Here is a 9,992-nt window from a genome sequence, read left to right as displayed (position 1 = left end):
GTGTGTGCGCACTTTGGATGGGATAAATGCAGAGCACTAATTCTGAGTATGGGTCACCATACTTGGCCACATGTCACATCACGTCATAATGGATGCATTGTCTCTTAAAGTGACTGCGCCTAATTTACTAGCTGCTGTAATGTTAATCCAATAAAATTAAAGAAAGAAAATCACTCGCTGCTCTTGACTGTAGTTTTAACAAGAATTAATCCACAGTCAAATAAAAAAATATTCAGACACCAAATATAATTTTTGATATTTTTTTACTAGTGGGTGCAGGACACTACAGTTCATTTATGTAAGTGAGTATAGCAAAATAAAGCAAACTGTGACATATTATACCCAAAATATTCTTAATACAATGTACTACCAGTAAAATTTATAAAATAATTGTTCAGACACTTTGACCTGCCCATGTTTTGCTTAAGTGTTTTTTCTTTAATTGCTAATGCGACCTTTTTACACCACAGACTGTACAACATTAAGCATTGCTTGGTAATTGGACAACAAAGTATTGATAGTTGTGTAAATATTGTCATACATAAAGTGGCATTTTGACAATGTATCAGCATAATATAACACATTTGTAATTTGTATTCGTGTAGAATCAAATGTATTGACTTTTGTTTAGAAGAAGAAAAAAAGTCTTTTGAATGGGCTTCGTCTGAACTCACTCTGAAATGGAACAAATGTTATGCTTTTCACAGCAAGCCAGTCTGCCAGGAAATACACATCCACATATTAGAAAAGTGTCACATCCATGAAACTTACTCCACTTAAACGCATCAGTCCTATATATACTCTCAAAATTAAGATCTCTGATTCCAGAAATCAAAATGCCATGCTAATCCATCTATTTATTTATTTATATATATAAAGCAGCTTTTAGCAATCTGTATTGTAGAAAGCGCTGTAGAAAGCAAACGTGACTCTACTTACGATTCTGCTTGAACAAAGTTTCCGTGTACAGTCTGCACTGGTTTGTTCCTTTGTTTAAAGGTTTGAGTTCTCTTAAGATATAAAGACCTCCTCAGCAGCTCATGTTTCTGTCAATCCGTTTTTGTTTTTTTTTTGGTATTCAGTGTAAATGTATTTATTTAATATGATAGTACAAAGGGGAGGAGATCTTGTACAGTAGTTCGTAGAATGGCAGTTCATTGATAACAAATAGGTTGAAATGGATATGTTGAATATTTGTAACATTGTCTTTAAAGGGAAAGTTAAAAGCAGCGCTTTGTCATTTAAGAAAACCATTTGGCCATTGTAGATTAGAAGCTGTTAGTGCGGGGCCCTGGACTAAAGCAGCTTTGAACCCCAACAATGCCAATATTACCCCAGCAAATCTAAAATGAACCATGGTTTTATTTTAGTAAAAGTGTAGTAACCATGTTTTTTTATTTTATTTTTTTTATAATTTGTATAACCACAGTTGAACAAATATCATGGTTAAACTATACTCTTAAAAATAAAGGTGCTTAAAAGGTTCTTCACAGCGATGCCATAGAAGAACCATTTTTGGTTCTGCGAAGAACCATTCAGTCAAAGGTTCTTTAAAGAACCATCTCTTTCTTACCTTTTTAGAATCTGAAGAACCTTCTTTCGTAAATGATTAAATTAAAAGTAGCTATTGCCTTGCCCGCTCACAAACATACACTAAATTTAGCTAGATTCCTTTTTTCAAATAAAGTGGCTGAATAATTTAAATGAATAGCGCTGCATTATCTCATTTAGCGGCATTTTATAATTGAAATTTAAGTTATAATTTTAAAAAATCATGTTTATTACAGTAAAGCTGTTTTTAGCAATCTGTATAAAGTGCTATAAAAACATAAACTTGATTATAGGTTCTGTCTGAAGACAGTTTTCGTGTAGTCTGCACTTCCTTGCTCCTTTGTTTAGAGGTTTCCTTTCTGTTAAGAAATAAAGCCTTCCTCAGAAGCACATGTTTTTGTCAATCCGGTTTTTTTAGTGTGAAGGGGAGTGCCTCTGGACAAACAGCTCGAAATGGATGTGTTGTGCAATTTAGGACAATTTAGAGAAAACAGACAAACGGTGTGAGCTGTTACAAGACAATCCAGAACATGTTGGACTTGATTGGGATGGAAAATAAAATGAGGGTGCAAATAAACCAAACAGCACTTACACACGACAGCCACCAATACAGACCCAAAGCAGCAGACCAGTAATAGAAACAACATCACATTTATTAGATAAGAGAATGACTCGGACCACTGCTGTTGTTCAAATATATTCTTTTTGTGGTTTTCTGTAGTGATACAGACATGATGTGATTATTTCATAAACATCACAAGTTTCTGAATATCTAACTGAAAAGCAAACCCTTTTTTCATCAATCACTCTGATTAGCTCAGAAAGATAATTAATACCTACATTACAGATAACAATTAAATCTTAAAAGATGTGTAACCCGTAATATCACTCACAAAAGAGCAGCAATAAAATCTCAACCATACACACTCCAAATATATTCCATATTTATCAATCCCCAAAATCCCTGGTCACTGCCAGCATAACAAGCTAAATGAAATACTTTAAGTAATCATTAATCATCCTTTGCCATTATAGTTTAGTGTTTAATTTCAACATCCAACGCCAAATAATTCAAGCAATAAAATGTCACCCATATTGAACAATCAAAAAATTGTAACATCTCATCAGGCAGTAGCATATTAGGTTTCTTTGATTTGATTTTTGTGGCTGTGTTACGGTAGATGCGATTGTTGCTGCTGAACTCTTCCTCATCAACTAGAACTCACTTGAAGAAGAGAGAAAAGAGAGGATGTTTGTTATACTGTATGAGAAATATACACTGAGCCGCATCAGACATAAATCATAACATATACAGTGTTTTTCTTTACCTTTCTGAAGTTTCACATCAAGGTGCTTTGCGAGATCATTCTGGTTGATGTTATTAAAGAGGATGAATGTTTAAAACACAGAGAAAAGAAGGTGAGTAGGCCTATTAATAAAATTTAGCTCAGCTCTTTCTAAGTAAAAAAAAATATATATAGAATACTTACATGTCTGACTGAACCAAAATTTGTCTGCGGTTTCTTGTTCACTTCGGTTTGGGGTTTCAATTTCTCTTATGGTTTTTCCAGAAATACTTGTCAGCCTCGCCCACACTAGTATCAAAGTATCCGCCTTTTTCAAGTAGAGTATGTCCCACAATGCTTTGCATGCATGCTTTGCTTTTATTACAGCAACTTCTACAACAAACTGTAAACAATAAATTATTGCAAATAACATTGCTTTATGTAAGAAATGAACATGCTGCTCAGCTGCATCAGTCATAAATCTTTTAATGGCTTCCATTTTGTGTCTCTGGAGGAATAAGGACAAAACATGACTGATCTGGAGCCATTTGTTCTCTTCAAAGTGGTGAATTCATGTAACAAAATAACTATTCACAATATTTTCCAACACCATTCTGATGTGACAGGAAACCCTGTGCACAAATATACTGTATTAAAAGGACAAAAAAACTAATCTGAGATGATAAATTGCATTTTATATCTGTTTTTGATTCACAATCATGTGAAACCATGAATTTTAAATGGCCTGGTATCATCTGAATTGGGTTCTCTCTCTCTCTCTCTCTCTCTTTTTAATCTGATAAAATCTAAACACGCTAAGGCCTAGACTGCTGAAAAATATAGCCTATTTAAATAAACAACATTAACACCGATTAAGTTGTTTTTAATTAATTTGTCCACTAATGTGCATAACTCATGTGCATATAAATGTAAAAAAATTTTTTAGTTTTTTTAATGTGCCATTATCCATGATCTACAATGTAATAGTGAACTATTGTGCTCATTACTGACCAATCAGAATTGATATTCAAATAATGCATGTAGTTTACTTCCATTCAAAATGCGGCTGAGAAAGGAACAAAGGGTGCTTAGTGAAATTTCTCTCCCTCTGCATATATAACCAATCATTATCAAAAGAAAACATGCAGTCCAATCAGCTTTCAGTAGGTTTTTGGTGCGTCGTCAGGTCTGTTTATGTACAACAGGTGAGAGGACACTTAAACATGTAGTCAAAGTAGTATCGATGAAATACAAATTAATCAACGATAAGACCACAGACTACATGGATGGAGTTAATCTTCACACAGGTGAGTAAATGTTAGATGGAATGGGGTTTCTCACAATATAAATGACTACTTTGAAATTGAAACCAATTTACCAATCGCACAAAGACCTTTAAAATGACACTAAACATGAAGGGGAAAAACAACAGGTTCACAAGATACATGATCTGTGGGATATGCATATTCTTAATGAACTTTGGGTGAAACCTTTTGGGGGAAAAGAGGGAGAGGCAGAGAGGCCAGGGGGAGAAGGGGGTCGTAAATGGGCGAGGAGAGAGCCGTTGATTGCTCTCTTTGAAGATTTCTTCTCCAGATAAGTTTTATTGTTTTATTGCATGGTGTCTGTTTTGTGTGAGTTCCTGAGTATTGGTTTCATGAAGAGTTAATTTCATAAGGAAATAAATTCAATCCTTTCACTTTCATTCATTTAAACTCTTTTTAATACTCTCGCCACTGCCGCATGACTCATTCCATTGATTTACTGTATTGCTAAGTGTGTTGGTGATCGGATAGATTTTAAAGAGTCATTCATTATCATCACTATTTTAAGATACAGTATCAGTAAGATAAAAATGGTCTACGTGAGCATAATTATCAAACAGTCAAACTGAACAAAAGGAACATGATAGAATTGAATTAAAGGCCAGTGAGAGTCATCTTTGTGTAAGTGTTTCTGTGTGCAACAATAATGTTTTTGAGTTGTTTATTTGGGGCATTTGGTTGTTTTTGTGTTTCAGAAGATTGTTTAATTTGATAAATTATTGACAGTACTATTTTTACTTAGATATACTAATACAATTGACACTATTAATTGGATAATTTTTTTAAAACAATAAAATTCAATATAAATTATGCTTAAAATGTAATGTTTATGTACGAGTTTTGGATTGTAGTATCCAAATGTTGTTCAGACTTTTCAAACACAGTTGTCTGAACAATTAATTTCATGCAATACTGCTCTATAAGTTTTGAATACATTTACCAGTTAATGTTATAGGACTATTCTTTTGTTGTATGCTGAATTTAAACTTTTGCTGTCGTTTTGTCAGTAGTTATATGTTGACTGTCATGTTAAGAGTTCATCTTTTTTTTTCTCTCTTTACCGCTATTCTTGAGGATTAAGGTCTATGTACAGCGCAATTTTTTAAATGTATATGCTATCTTTGTTTTGTAAGGTACTTTCTCTGTCATAAACAATGTTTTCAAGACATATTTTAATGTTGGCTTGTTATGGACTTGCCTGCCATTTCAAGACCGTTTGAAGCTTACAAGCCGTTCTGATAAAACTTAAAAAGGTTTTGTTTAAGGCACACATAGAAATCAAGAAACAGCGTATGAATTTCAACAACGGTGACAAACAGCATATTCATATAAACAGATCTACTCTGAACATCACAAACAAGCTACTAAACAGTCACATAAAAACAGCAAAAATAAAAGAAAATAGTAAGAATAAAATAAATTACAAAGACAATTCAGCTCATAAATTATTCATGTCACAATGCATGATGGGAGCCATGAATGAGTTTTGATTGGCTACAACATGCTTTTTTGATGGTCACCATTGTTGTGATTCTCATGCTGATTCTTGATGTCTGTGTCTTGACAAAATATTTTTATTTTATGTTTTTTTAAAGAAATTATATGATGCGAACACAATTTTTATTTTCTCTTTGGAGTGTTGCAAGCTTTTGGTGCATACAGAAGACCTGTAAAGTTGAAAAGACAAAATCTAAAATCCAAAAATATAATCTCTATAAAAGTTCAGAGTTAACCACACCACCTAAAATGACTCGTTGTAACACGCCCCCACATGTCTACATCATTGTGTGGGAAGATTTGCATAACGCCGCCCAAATGTTCACGCAAAGAAAGAAAGCGTGACTTTTATTCTCGCTGTAGTATTGTTGCCGCCGCCATGTCGTGAAGAGCTGTGTGTTTCGTTGTGAAAGCGAAACTACTTTGTTTGGTCTTCCAAAAGAGGACGATATCCGCTTCGTCATGCCTAGAGCTGATCTGTGCTGGTCGCTGAGGGAATACTTCAACTTAGTGCTGTGGATTGCCGGATCGGCTTTCACCGTGGACGAAGCAGAGTCCAGCCCGGGGTCATCACATGTGGTTGCCGCTCCTTCGTCGAATCCGCCGGCCGCGCTCTTCTCAAGCCCGCCGCCTCTGCTCACTCTAGCCTGCTGTGTGTTTCGTTGTGAAAGCGAAACTACTTTGTTTGTTCTTCCAAAAGAGGACACGACTACAAATCAATGGTTAAGTTGTATTTACAACACTGTTCCAGAACAGTTTAAACCAAATATTCAGATGTGTGCAGCACATTTTATGGAGGACTGTTTACTGATCCTGGGAGAGTAACGTTAAATTACATTGCCAGCAGTTCTGACTCACAGTCTGTAAGTACGTTTTAATTTAAATGATTTGCCACTGATGATTCAAACGATTCAAAGAGTTTTGAGCAGTGTAGAGTAGCACTTGTTGTCATTTCTCCGATCACAAATGCAGACAGGGTTTTATGTTTTAGCGCAAGTACTTCTATCATTTAAGCGGGTAGAACAAAAGTCATCAGGGCAGTTATTTGAGATTTGACTTACTAGTCATATGGAGCGCAGCGTCCTGGAGATGTTGTCCGACAGGAGTTCTGCTCCGACTCTGCTGGGGTGCAGGCCATCAGCGCAAAAAGCCCAGTGTTAAATTAACTCTCCCAGGAGTTTATTTGAGTCCACACTCAAAAATGTTCAAATTAACACTGAAGAATGTCAAATTAACACTGAAGCGGTGTTAAAGTTAATGAGATAATTAGGTGATTAATTAAGTGATGATTGACCATTACTGAAGACACCTGATGTTAACATGCAGAATCGCCAAAAGAGGAAATCTAAATGTTTAAGTCACCATTATAGTGGTCAGTGTTTGCATTAGTTGGGCTCTTGACTCTTAAAACGTTAACATTAAATTTTGTTTGGCTACAGTAACTGAGTTATAACAGCTAGATGAACTAAAGGAAAAGTGGTTATGTGGCGTTGATTATGATTTGACGTAGGCCTGGGTGATAAAATTGTAGCGATATTTATCGATGATACACCTTCTTCGATAACGATATATAAAAAAATGTATATAGTGCATGATATAGGCACATGCTATATCGTGAATGTGACGCAGACAGCACACACCAACATGAACACATGCTGAATTGAGTGCGGTTTCTGCCTGTGATAAGGAGGTTGTAAATAAAAAAAAGAAAATTTGTTGAATTAAAAATAAACATTTGCATTCGAATGCAAAATTAGCACAATCAAATATTAGGAGTGCATCAGGGAGCGTCATCAGTGGAGCACGAGATGTGGTGGTGACGCAAGTGACGTTGCATTTTAATGTTTTGTTAGTCTAGCCCACGAGAAGCGCAGTTGCTGCGTTATGCATTCAAAATATTATAGAAATATAGAAGCTCAATGTAGAGAAGATCTTGATTAGGTTAAAACTGAAACCAAGCCATTCACACAACGCATATTCAGCACATTTTTTTAGACGGACAAATGACTGCTGCACTCGCGTCTCACACAAGAGATGTATAGAAAGCCATGCAAAGTTAAAACAGTTTAAACTTTTAGAAAACACGTCGCAAATTTGTGGAGGTTTATTCCTTTTCACTGCGTCTCATATGTTTTTAAATGCAATCTGAGTGAATGGTGCTTCGGCTCTTTGGATTAAGCAATGCATAAATACATGATGCTGTTTGGTTCATAATTGTTTATGCAATTTACAAAATTATATTTGATTTGAGTTAATGTAGATGTAATGCACGTTTTTTATAGACTTATTTCTTTGCGTTGACAATTTAAATGTGCTGCATTATTTTGCTCATTGCACCCTCCTGTGGCCTCAGGAGACAAGACAAAGATTCCTTAAGACCTATTTAGTCTGCATATAAAACATTAGACATTAGATATGTTTAATTTTTATTGTGTGTTTGACTGTTAAAACAAAAATATTTGTTGTTTGTCTCAATAAATTGGGTTAATTTAAAAATAACTATTGCTCTTTGTTTTAAAAAATGTTATAAAAAATGTCAATAATTATCGATACGGAACAATATGAAACATTATATCATTGATACATATTTTAGCTATATCGCCCAGCCCTTTGACATAATCATCACGTAGTGACCTGAATAACTGAGTTAGATTTTCTTTATTGATTACGTCAACCCTGTGAATAACATAAGATCTGACATTGTCGGTATAATCAGACAAATATTTTTACAACATATTTTAATCAAGAACTTATTTAAAGGGGTTAATTCAGGATCTAGAAAAAATCTGATTGTGATTAAACCATTTATTTTACATTTTTTATGGTTTAAAAATTTTTTTAAAGTTTGGGCTCCTAAACATTAGATCACTCTCACCCAAAGCAGTTATTGTAAATGAAATGATCACAGATAATAGTTTTGATGTACTCTGCTCGACTGAAACATGGCTAAAACCTAATGATTATATTGGTCTAAATGAGTCTACTCCACCAAGTAACACTGAAGCAGTGTTAAAGTTAATGAGATAATTATGTGATTAATTAAGTGCTGATTGAGCATTAGTGATGAACAGCTGCTGTTAACAAGCAGAATCACTGAAGAAAAGAGAAACACAAGAACTACAACTGACTTCAGCCACACACTTAGATTAAATCAACTGAAATAAAAGAAGACATTAAATCTCTCAAGATCTCAGCAGAAGATGATTAATCATCTCCACAAACAGCATCACCAGCTTCATGCATTACTAACCAGTTTGAATTTTTGTTTGTCATGCATCTAAAAATGTCTTATTATGAATTAACAGAGATTTAGATGTTAATGTTTATTGAAAATAATACAATTTGAAGTCACCACTGTGGAGATAAGTGTTTGCTTTAGTTGGGCTCTTGACACTTGACTTTTAAACATTAGTTGTTCTATGATTGCTGTAAACGTGTTTATAAAACACTTTTGTTATGGTACAAAAAATCAAGAGAAAATGGGTTTAGATAATATTGCCAGTCATTTTTAATAATAATATAGTTGTCATGTTGTAGCAGGTTCACTGATGTCATCATGGTAATGAGTAAATGAGTTTGTTACTGATATCAACAGTGTTTTAATGAAATAATACAGCTTTAAAAACACTTTACACACCAGTTTAGAACATCTGTACTGTTTAGACACACAGACATCAAGAATCAGCATATGAATCTCAGCAATGGTGACGATCATCAGACAGATTCATGTTGCAGTGCATTCTGGGTGCACCAATCATAACTCATCCATGACTCCCAGCATGCATTGCAACATGAATAAATTACGCAGCTGCATTTAGTATTTGCTTTTATTTTTGTTGTGACTTTTTTTACTGTCTTGTTTTGTCATGTTCAAAAATCACGTAAAAATTATCAGAATATTTTGTCACCATTGCTGAGATTCACATGCTGATTCTTCATCTCTATGAGTGCCAGAAGTGAAACCTCTTTATGAACCATATTTATAAATGTCATTTATGAAGTGTTTCTCACATTGCTATCTCAAATAACTGCAACAACATAGAATTCATAAAAGCACTATCTTAGATAAATTGCAATCAAAGACTCAGACACATGATATGATTTTATCATAAGACACACAATTGAGCCAACCAAAGATAAACCAAAGATAAACTTTAACTTAAAAAGTCAAGGGTCAAGAGACAACTAAAGCAACCACTATTCACAAAAACGGTAAGTTGAAAAAAACCCCCATCTAAACAGGAAGTAATACTCAAAATAAAACAAACATTTATTAGACAAGAAACAAATAATTGCTCCACCATGGTTGTTGATGCAATACAGTTTATTTGTG

The 9,992-nt window shown here is 34.3% G+C and overlaps 1 long non-coding RNA gene across 1 annotated transcript; it reads right to left on the bottom strand.

Moving 5' to 3' along the window:
- Positions 1–2,597: 2,597 nt before the first annotated feature.
- On the bottom strand, positions 2,598–2,931 carry LOC107573583 (uncharacterized). Its single transcript, XR_001607534.1, has 2 exons — positions 2,880–2,931; positions 2,598–2,776 (listed from the first exon to the last, which is right to left on the bottom strand). It is a non-coding gene; the product is annotated as an uncharacterized lncRNA (long non-coding RNA).
- Positions 2,932–9,992: the final 7,061 nt, after the last annotated feature.

The sequence above is a fragment of the Sinocyclocheilus grahami genome, unplaced genomic scaffold (assembly GCF_001515645.1).
Source record: "Sinocyclocheilus grahami isolate Dianchi unplaced genomic scaffold, SAMN03320097.WGS_v1.1 scaffold1980.1, whole genome shotgun sequence".
Lineage (NCBI taxonomy): Eukaryota > Metazoa > Chordata > Actinopteri > Cypriniformes > Cyprinidae > Sinocyclocheilus > Sinocyclocheilus grahami.
This window is presented reverse-complemented; position numbering and strand designations above follow the sequence as displayed.